The following is an 11,488-nucleotide window of genomic DNA, read 5'->3' as shown; positions in this document are numbered from 1 at the left end:
TGAACGGTCTAATTGAGCGGGTTTTGATGAAACTTGGCATTTGAAATATATTTAAAAAAAAGTAACAATAAATTTCAATTATGGTTTTAACTGGACAGTTTTAAAGTAGAATTGAAGCACCAAACAGAATTGGATTATTTCCATATTTGGTTTTTTAGGAATTTTTGTTATCAGATTTTTATCATCATTTTTTTACCTGACATTAATACAAATATCATTTGTAGATTACTCTGGCTCCCCTTTTATATCACCCCTTACTATTTAAAAAACAAACATCATTGGAAGACACGCTTTTTGTTTCTTCATCATTTCTCTCATCAATCTCGTTTCCGGATTTCCTTATTTCTATCAAACGCTTTCTTAACCCTACCTCCGGTACTGCACGTCTCAGAAGCTTCCACTGCTACAAATAACATTCTCTACTTACCTGACACGTTAATAAGCTTCTTATATAGTTTGGGCTTTGCTGTCGGGGAACTGTTCTTTGTATAAGGGAGTGTTATACATGGGTTAAGGGATAGAAAAGTCATCGCGGATCTTCATCGGCTCCTAGCTTCCTGTGCAAGATGATGTAACAACTCCCGAGAAACATCTTGCGCCGGAAATAAAGCCATTACCCTGCATAAGGCACAGACTAATAACAAACACCTTGAAAGAGATTCTTGGCACCCTATCTACAGTGCTCAACTTCTTATTTTCCAATGCCTTTTCACTTATCTTATCTCTCTTTCTAAGACTCTCTCTCTTTACTTTTCTTATTTTATATTGTCTTTATTTCCTCGTAATTTTCTCTTCTGATTTCCCTTTAGAACTTTCGAATGGATTGTTTGCGATATACGAAATTTAATTGCTAAGCTTTTAATTATGTGATAATTTGAATCCCATATAAAGCTGATATTTTCAAATGATCCAAAAACTTCGTTGACAGTCTAGTGAAATCCATCTAAATTACGACGCCGTTTTTCGGAGGTGGAGTATTAATATCTATCGGTAATAATTCTTCTACAGACTTCCACCAAAAAATCTGTACTCTACAGAATTTCAAGTCTTTTTGCCTTTCTATTAAATTAAATAATGCTTCAGAGTGTCAGTATCTATCATTATTGGATCTCCTAGGAAATATTGGTGGAAAACAACATTAAACCTCGAGAAACTAAATTGGAGATCCATAACTATGGCCAATAGAAATACACTGCAATCAACTGGTGATCCCTTACTAGCGACGAGAAAGGTGTTGGAAAATTAATTTAGATTTATCGAAGAAAATACTAGTATGGATCCTTCTTTCGCTGTCTAAATAATTACTTGAGATTTTCTGAAGAGCTTTGTGCGATCATAGTATGGTATATGTTGGGGGAAGGGTGTTGTTATTATACATAGCATTTCGTATTAGGTGAACACACAGTTTTAATATGTTAAATATTCTATTTCACAAATGGGAGTACTATTTGCTTACTTTATTGTTTCATAATATGATACCAATAGCAAATTTTGATCACTTTCTACAGACGCACGCATTTGTATTTGTCCTCTAGTTAATGTGCCTTAAGCCACAGAAATAATCTATAATCTTTTCCGACTTGTGTGCCAATACAAAAAATCTCATATTTATCTAATCTTTTTTTAAATCTGGAATTCGGATATAAAACAGACTCCTATTTCATTTCGGATAACCCTGTTTGTGAAAGTTGTGCAAGAATCATTTCTACATGTTTACTATTTTCGAATGGTTCTCACAGTAGTTTATAGGAATATTTAAATTGGTTACTTAAATTTGCCTGTGATCTGAGTGGTGAAGAATTACAACCTTCAAAATATTGATAAAACTATTTAAATCGAGACACAAAACTGTTCTGTTAACTTTAGTTCAGAACACGAAATGATGAAATTAAAAAAAAAAGTGTTGAAATATTTAATAAAGATGTGCAGTACTGGCATCCCTAAGATATGTTATGTTGCATATATATGTTGTATATTATAAGTAGAGCCTCTGTAACTCAGTCGATATAGATAAAGCCCTTTGATCGGAAAGACTTGGGTTCGATTCCCGTCCATGATGTGAAGAACCTTTATCTGGTCTGTTTCGACTAAAGGTGAGTTAGGATCTCATACGGAGGTAGGGTTTTTTTCACCCGGAAACTTGGGTTTTTCGTCTCTCAGAACAGGCAAACCGACTTGTGAACACATAGTGGATCTACAGTCATAAAATGCATCCTTAATCTCTCACTAGGAGGGCTCCCTGAGGAACGGTGGATACCCATACGAATAAATAAAATATTATGTCTTCATTCAGTATAAGTATCTACTTGAAAAGTCCAGCAATTGTCTTCTATTCAATATTTTTCAGTTTTAAACTCCGTGATTATTTTTTTAATTCAACAATTAAACAGGAACCAATAAAAATACCATCTTTAAGGATGATGTCTTCAATAGTGTACTTGTGAGAAAGGTGGACAAGTTTTGTATTCTATTTCAGTGATCACTTTCACATTTTTTATCATAAATACCTTCATAAATTAGGCAAATACTTTTGCCTAATTTTGAGGAATAGATATTTATCGTTCTTTTTTGTAAACAATGTAATCATTATGATAAAGTACTTTAAAGGCGTTTTGCTCAAAACTGACGATTTCGACCAGAAATCCATTTCAAAATATATAGGAGCCGCCTAACATTTTAATATCAATTCCGCTCATGAGAGATTAGAAACTTAATCTGTAGAACTTTTATTAGAAATGTTTTGCCGGTATTTTTCCACATGATTTCATGTGGGAAAAATACTGATTGGATATCATTAGATGGGAGGTGAATTTAATTGCCAGGTGTGAGACCACCATCGCTTATTAGTGACAAATTGACTTGAAAAAGTTCCATGTTTGGTCTCTAGAGCAGGGTTCCTGATTATGTAAAATAAAAATAAATATCATTATATACCAAAAATATATAAAATTAATAACAATAGAAAACGTCCTTAGCCCATGCACATACTAATACTTACTATTGGTTAACAACTATAGGTTTGAGTCACATGAAAACATCGTTAACCCTACTGCCACTTCACTTAAACTTACTTCATTTTACTTATTTTGTGAAAATCTTGGATAGAAATATTTACCCATATTTACCGTAAATGTAATATAAATGGTCCTTAGTCATAAATTTAATTACTATTAAAGCCATTTCATTCTGATAAAAACAGTAGATCCACACTGAATTAAAATTTATTTGTGATAGAAGTTCATTAAAAATGCAGCAGGTAAGTTGCGCCCATTTGCAAGCAACTTGCAAACTGAAAAACAGTACACTACCTTGGTTATGACTGCAGCACTCAAGAAGTTGTCTTTACTTGAAATTTCAATCGCCTTTTAGCATATCGCTAAAAAGTGTTTTTGCGTTTCAGACGTTAACTTGAAAACTAAGTCAATTAAAATTAAATCTAGACATCTTAAGTAAACGAAAATTGTGATGTAAAAACAATAAAATACTTTTTAATTTTTCTTCCAAATTTTAAAGTTATAATTTGGAAAATTATAAATTATTATATTTTATAAGTTTTATTCTATACGACACAACTATATATATAAATAATGTATTTATTAAAGCATTTATTAGTTTATTAATTAATTAGAAAATTTATTAATGTACTTCTTGGGAAAATAAAGATTAGAATTCTTGCCAAGTAGAACAATCGAATTTGCATAATGAACAAGTTGGCATATCCGTTAAAGAATACAAATGCGGAATGCTAATGATGGGTAAGAATTTTGATTACAGCTTCAATATTCTCTTTATATAATCGCATGGAGTTTCCTGTATGGTTTTCATTCTCATTACAAAACCATCTACGAAGTGATTGGTATCACGTAATCTTTTGTAAAATTTTTGCTTTAGTGGCTGAAATTGTTGGTAGGCAATAAATTATAATTATGCTTTAAAATTATCTATGATAAAAAGTAAGCTGATGCAGGATTGCATAAAATGCACTCTAGAGATGTTCAGACGCGTAGCTCGCGATCAATTTTTATCTGTCATTCAGCCTTCTCAATATGCAGTAAGTTGCTTCATCATTACGGATGGTTTCACGTACACTGAAGTGCTGCCTTTCGTTTTTTCTTCATAAATTTGGATCCTAATTTCGTTAAGTGTTATCTGTAGGGTATACCGATCTTTTAAAGATCATTTAAAATACCATTTGCGTTGTCAACAATCTCCAGTTTTGTCAAGCGCATGTGTGGAAAAGGATTGAACATCGCAGACACGTCTCACCCAATGGACAACTGTTGATGGACAGAACTTTACATGTTATATACTAACGGAAACAGTATAAACTCTTCCTTTTACTGTCTAGAAAATAAACGGACCGACCTTTTAAGTGAGCCCAAATTGTGTTTCTGCCAAATTTAATAATGCTAAGAAAGAAAACGAAAATCTTAATTGGTTTGTAAATATTGATTGATATAATGTGCAGGTCATTATAGTGCCCGGCACTAAAATAGCACATAAACATTTGGAAAAAGTCCTTATATGTTTCTCAGTTTATATTTTAAAATGTACCTTTGAAGCTTATTTAATAGCAAAGAAAGAAATCACGTTCGCACATCCCTAAAAACGAACAGAAATCGTAACAAGAAAGAATAAAAGTAGCCCCGATTTTTAACAGTAGACTTAAAAAACGCCTACAACTTATTTCCAAAAGAACTAGATGCAGTTGTGACACAACCAATGCGTCTAACCACATGATTTTGTTTTTCGTCGAGGAGAAAAAAACAGAAATAATGGTCATGATATTATCAAAATTAATTTTCTTGAACAAAAACGAAAATAAAACGAAAATACAAATAAGCAGAAAAATTGTGTTTATCAATAGAATTCTTATAAATTAAACATTCATTATTACAACAATCGAACCCTAAAGATTTTGGCATATGTACTCTTGAGTTGAGGTTTTTCTGTGACTTGAAATGTCCTTATGTACTCTTATTCCGGCATAATTTTGTTTTGTCTAATTGTGAAAATGGTCCGATCGAATCCAGAATTGAGACGACTCAAGTAATATTAATAGAGATCTTGGATATGTCATTTAATCAAACCCAGTAAGTGAACAGTTATGAATATCAGTGTGTGTGTGTTATTTTCCCAGAATGATCTGATTAAAACCCAAACTGAATCACATGGGCATATCCTTGTGTACATTCTAAATCCTAAACTTGATTAGATTCTATCGCGCTAGATGGTTATTGCAATCTATAATTTCGACACGTGCTAGCTGTCTGTGTTCTTGCAAATCATCAAATTAAAATAAAAAATTGGTCTATCTCGATAATTTTTGTACTTATTCCAAATACCAATATTTTTATAAATTCCATCAGGCCTTCAGTTCCGAAATAGCTTGCTTATGGACCAACAAAAACGAATCTAATAGATTCTTAAGTATTCCAATCAATCATGAACATATAAGTTGAGAAATTTCAGAATTTCCCCTAGGAATTTTCAATAAATGACAACTCCCCCCCGTCTCCCAAGATACAATGATGTCAGATTGAACTAAGACTTTTTTGAAGCCTTCGAAGATTAATCATATTCGACTGATCCATGCTATTTATATTATTCCTGTAGTATTTCTTGAATAGCATAAGAAACACCTGAAGCACCGACCAACTTACATGTGTATCTTTAGGTTGAAATACCCCATTAATTAATAAATCCTTAGTAAATTTCCAAAGTCATCTACACACATACACACGCATGCTAGACGCCCAGCGCAAATTGAATTTTAACTTGCTGTCATCATCTGTTCCTTTCCCAGGCAGTATGAAATAGCAAAGCGCTCTGCTTTTCTCTTAAAGCTTCCAGTTCTTCATCTATGAACATAATTATTGTTAGTAATTAAGTCTTAGTGAAAATTGAATTAGCGAGAATCAATGTGAGGAATGTTTATTTGAAAAGCTTCACATGCATTTTTAATTTAGAGAGGTAAACGCAAAATTCTGTGATAAAATTTTTAAAAATAAAATAAAGAAGAGAACGTGAAAGCGAAACACAAATGAAGTTAGGACAAATCTCAAAAAAAAAAAAAAGGTTGCCTTTGAGTATCAAAAGCGAACGGTCGGGAAGTGGATATGAGGAAAAAATAACCCTCTTGGATATTTTCTTGTTAATTCACTTACAAAATGAACGCTTAATGTTTATAAAATTAGTGTAAATAGAAAAGTTTTTAGGATGGATTTTAATGTTTAAATGCAGTGATTTTAATCAGATCAAGGAGTTACAAGTATCGGTTATATGAAGCATCTATTTTTTCCCTAAATTTTTCAGTTACTCACCTCTTGTAAACAGCTATTTTTTTTATCTAATGAAAATAATGCAATTAAAAACACACTTAATACACCTATACTCCAAAAAACAGCAGTACTTTGATCGTATGTTTGCACGTATTCTCCATAATGAATGAAAAATATATTTTGACATAATTTTCTCGATAATTTCGCATTTCTTCAGTTATTTATTAGAAATTTATTAGACCTAAATAATTCAGTTCTAGCACTAATCAGAATGTTCAACAGCATCAGTATTTCGTCTTACTCCAAAATTACAACTTAAGATTCGAAAAAAAAATCAATAAGTGTAGTTTCACCATTAAAATGAAATATCAGTATATTTAAGAAAAAAATATGATTGCATTTTGAGCACATAAATAAATAAATGCCTGCACTCCTAAATATAGAATTTCATCAGATAATAAAATATGGTGTCAATTAGGCTGGGTTGCAAAAGACATTTAAATTATAAGCTTCATAATAAGAAATAAATTGGATCTATATTTATATTTAGACATTACTTTTAAAAAAGGGCTCGGTTATTGTTTTTGGTTAATTAAGAAAATTATTATTTTCTAATTATATAAAAACGTAATTATCTTTATCTGAAATTTTAGCATAAATAACTGACAGTACATGAAACGAAATATATTAGGACTGAAGTATTCAGTTCTAATAAACTTTTAATAAATAACTGAAGAAATGCGAAATTATCGAGAAAATTATGTCAAAGTATATTTTTCATTCATTATGGAGAATACGTGCAAACATTTGCTACATAACACATAAGTTTATTTTAAAGGTAATTAAATCAATTAGATCCTATAAGCTTTGTCTGCAATATCTTTAATCAAGTGAATACCTCTTCTCAATCTGTTATTATAAAAATCTGACTGTGATTGTGTTGTTAAAATTTCATTTTATATAAATATAATAATCATATAATGAATTGCTTTTAAAAATAATTTTTATACATAAGTAAGAATTATGAATTTAATTTTGAATTTGTCTATATTTAAGTTCTGAGGTGGACTTGCACATCCTTCTCCCCACTATTAGCGCGAATTTTTTAAATGACATGCTGTTGTCATGATCGCATATGACAAAGTGTCGTATGTGATTATCGAGCATAGAGACATGACACTGCCTTGTTCACTTGACTTCCAAAATACGGATATCATTTCAATAAACATACTTTAGTTTTTAAACGTATAATATATATATATATATATATATATATATATATATATATATATATATATACATATATATATATACATATATACATATATACATATATATATACATATTCATTTTTATTTTAATTTATTCGATTTCGTGTGTTAGTCTTATGTGATGAATGTCATGTATATTTTCAATGTTACTTTTATCGCATTTCTGTTTGCATTCGTTCTGTAACAGTTTATTTGTCACGATTCAGATTTTTACTTCTGCTTCGTATACTATAATTATTTTTAGAAACTATGCAGAAATAAATTTTAGACACTTGCATAGAAACTTCTTATAAATATATGTGTTATTTATTAGGTAATAGACAAATTAACCACTTATAGAGCTCAATTAATAACGTCATAATTTCTTTATTTCATTTCGTACATGCAGTTTTAAGTAATGAGAGATAATGCCGTCTTTGATGATTCTGCTCCTGCGCACTCATGTTTTCAGATATCGTCTGTTCATTCATTTGATTACTCTGTTGATAGAAATGCATAAAAATATTTTTATATATTCTGTTTATTTATAGTATACATACATACATACATCTTCAAGGCCCACCTTTCTTAATTGGGTTGTGGGGGCAACAGCTGCAAGAGGAACTTCCAATGGTCACGATCCTTTGCCACCAAGCTCATGTGTTCTGGTGGGATTCCCAAACGTGTCCACCCAAAGTTTTGGATATAATCTATCCGGCGAGTCCTTGGCCTTCCACCCATTGGCTTAGCAAAGAGGGCCTGCTGAGGGAGCCTCTCTTTTGGCATTCTGACCAGGTGCCCATACCAACGTAACTGTGATCTCTCAACACGGAGAAGCAGCGGTTGAGTATTGAGAGTTTCCCGAATTGCAGAGCTTCTGACTCTGTTGAGTCTTGTAAGCCCCGCAACCCCTCGAAGGAAGCTCATTTCATCTGCCTGGAATCATGTCCGCATTCTTTCGGTCATTACCCAACTCTCATGACCATATGTGAGGATGGGGACATAGACTGTATTGAAGACAGCCAGCTTTGCCTTCTGGCTTAACACCCACTTCAATACTATCGAACGGCCAAGCTCCGGCAGTATTGAGCTTGCTAAGCCAATTCGAGTATCTAGCTCTACGTCCCATTTTACATCATTCGTAAATATGGATCCAAGGTATTTAAACTTCTCCACCTGCCTCATTGGGATTCCACTTACATGTAGAGTGCACTGGGATGGTTGTCTTGAGACCACAAATGTTTCAGTTTTGGCCACACTGATCTTCATTCTGGCGTCTGCACAAACAGCTACAAACCTATCCAGGCGGAGGCCAACGGAGACTGTGAAAGGTTCAGACTTTGTGCTGTTTACCCTGACACAAAAATACAGGGACTTGATGGCAGCTAATAGTTGGCTATCCACTCCATACTCCTGTACTACCTGCCGAAGCTTATCCCGAGGAACCCGGTCATATGCCTTCTCCAAGTCCACAAAACATGTGTAGACATTCTTGGCATATTCCCAAGATTTCTCAAAGACTTGCCTTAAAGTGAAGATTTGGTCAGTTGTGCTTCTACCAGGACGAAAGCCACATTGTTCTTCCTGGAACTTTGACTCAACTATGCTCTTGCACTGTCTTTTCAAGCACTTAGCATACACTTTCCCTGGCAGGCTGAGCAGAGAGATGCCACGATAGTTACTGCAATCCTTCTGGTCTCCCTTCTTAAAGACTGGTATTATATTGCCTGTCTGCCATTGCTTTGGTGCTTGCCCAGATATCCAAGCAGCCTAACACACTCGAGTAAGCCAGAGAACACCGTCTCGATTTAAGACTTTTAGCATTTCGGGCCGAATTTCATCATCGCCAGCAGCCTTGCCAGATTTTAGCGATTTTATTGCTAAATGGACCTCTTCTGCTTTGAGACTAGTCATTGTCCCGATCTGCGCCTCTTGGATGTCCACAACTGCTGGGCCACCGGGGTTAAGAAGGCTCTCAAAGTATTCCCTCCATCTGTGGAGGATATCCTTCTCGGTTGTTAAAAGTGCACCATCAGAGGCCTTAATTGCTCTTGCTGTGCACGATTTCCTCCCTCGAAGGCGCCGGATGGTCTGCCAGAATACTTTGTTTGCATTTACATAGGATGAGTCTAATCTTTCTCCAAAGGATTCCCAAGCCTTCTGCTTTGCTGTCTTTACTGCCTCAGCAGCAGCTTTTTGTTCCTCAGCATACCGCAAACGCATCTCAGGTGACCTGACCCTAAGCCATGTAAGGTAGGACTCCTTTTTTGCCCGGAAAGTTTTCTGGACTTCTTGGTGCCATCAAGGTGTCCTTTTCTCCATAAATGTCCATATATCTATGTTGTCCTTATGTTGTCCACAAAATCCTTATGGATTTTGTGGACACATATCCACAAAATCCTTTATGGACACCTTGATGGCACCAAGGTGTCCCAGTGAATACCTTCTTCCAGCACCGAGGCCTTTGTTCTAGTGTATCCCTGTACCAGGTATACTTATGGACGTCTCGGTGCCGGAAGAAGGTATTCATTATGGACAAGCTGTTAGTACAGCAGAAGTCCAATAATTTCAACCCATTCGCGTTAAGGTCAGGGGCGCCGTTCCTCCCAATCACACCCCTCCATGTCTGGTCATCTGTTCCAACATATGCATTGAAGTCACCCATTAGCAGGACTGATTCCATGTCTAACCACCCTGTCAAAAGCAGCATCCACTTCCTCTAGGAAGGCAGAGTATTCTGACTTCAGATTAGGTGTATAGGCTTGCACTCCAGCCAAATCATGGTTTTTCATCTGAAGCCTTAACGCACATACCCGTCCCCCCAATGGGATCCACTCAGCAACACAGTCTGACAGGTGGGGGCTTGTGAGTATCCCCACACCCACCTGAGCAGACATTGTGGGACTCACACCAGAGTAGTAGAGCTTCCACCCCATTAAAAGAGTATTAATAATCAAAAAAAAAAATCAGCTAACGCCTTTTTTATTCCCGTATACAGGGAGTAGGCGAGGCCATTTAGCCCTATCTAACTTTTGGAGACTGAGTGGGCAGTTCAATCTCCACTGGTACCAATCAGAGATAGATGGCCCAAGGCTATCACTAATTAAGCTGTACTCAGTGAAGAGAGACGGCTCAAATGTGCCGCCATCTCGTGGTCCCTAACGCTAACACAATATATTTAATGTCTGAAATAATGTGGGTTCTACGGTCGATTTTCTTGAGTTTACAGGACGAAAAACCCGAGTTTCCGGGAGGAAAAACCTGCTTGCCCGTGCCAGAGATCGACTAACTCGGGAACCGGTCGAAAAAAGGCTTAGAAAAATTTCCTCTAGTCGCCGACTAGACTCGAAACCAAGTCTTCCTTCGTGCGGCTAACGCCGTGGTTGGCAAACGCCACATCCACTGAGCTACACAGGCTCTTAAAATAAAGCCAACAGCACCCAGTTTTCCAAGGTCGGCACCCTACCAAGTACTTACTGGGCTCAGGTTTTGCTTAACTTCAGTGATCAAACGAGAACTGGTGCTATCAAACCGATGTGGCCGCTGACGAGTATTAATAATACTCTTTTAATTTTAAAATATTATGATTAATAAAATTTAATCTGAAATAAAATAATAATTGAATATTTAATTTAAATCATCTATTTAAAAATTTCGACTAACGAAATTTTTATTGAACCAAAGTATATTACTGGGCAGTAGGGGGGATTTCAGGTAAGGCGCTTGTTGCTTATTTAACAGAAGATGTTTTGTAATGTGAATTTGAATTTCTTCTTTATTTTCTGTTATTTGACATCACACTTATGGTTAAGTCTAACCATAGAAGTATTCGTTAGAAAACTTTATATAAAATTTTCTTACTCGTCTTATAATTCAGTGATCTGCACAAAGCATGGATGACACCTTGCTACTAAAACGGAAATAGAATATTCGAATGCAAATTCAAACTTCAAACTA

The 11,488-nt window shown here is 34.8% G+C and overlaps 1 pseudogene; it reads right to left on the bottom strand.

Moving 5' to 3' along the window:
- Positions 1-10,959: 10,959 nt before the first annotated feature.
- LOC150095092 (5S ribosomal RNA) lies at positions 10,960-11,079 on the bottom strand (annotated as a pseudogene).
- Positions 11,080-11,488: the final 409 nt, after the last annotated feature.

The sequence above is a fragment of the Typopeltis vanoorti genome, chromosome 21, assembly GCF_054136105.1.
Source record: "Typopeltis vanoorti isolate ZY-2024b chromosome 21, IOZ_Tvanoo_1.0, whole genome shotgun sequence".
In the NCBI taxonomy this organism is placed as follows: Eukaryota; Metazoa; Arthropoda; class Arachnida; order Uropygi; family Thelyphonidae; genus Typopeltis; species Typopeltis vanoorti.
Note: the sequence above shows the minus strand (reverse complement) of the source record. Positions and strands in the feature narration are given on the sequence as shown.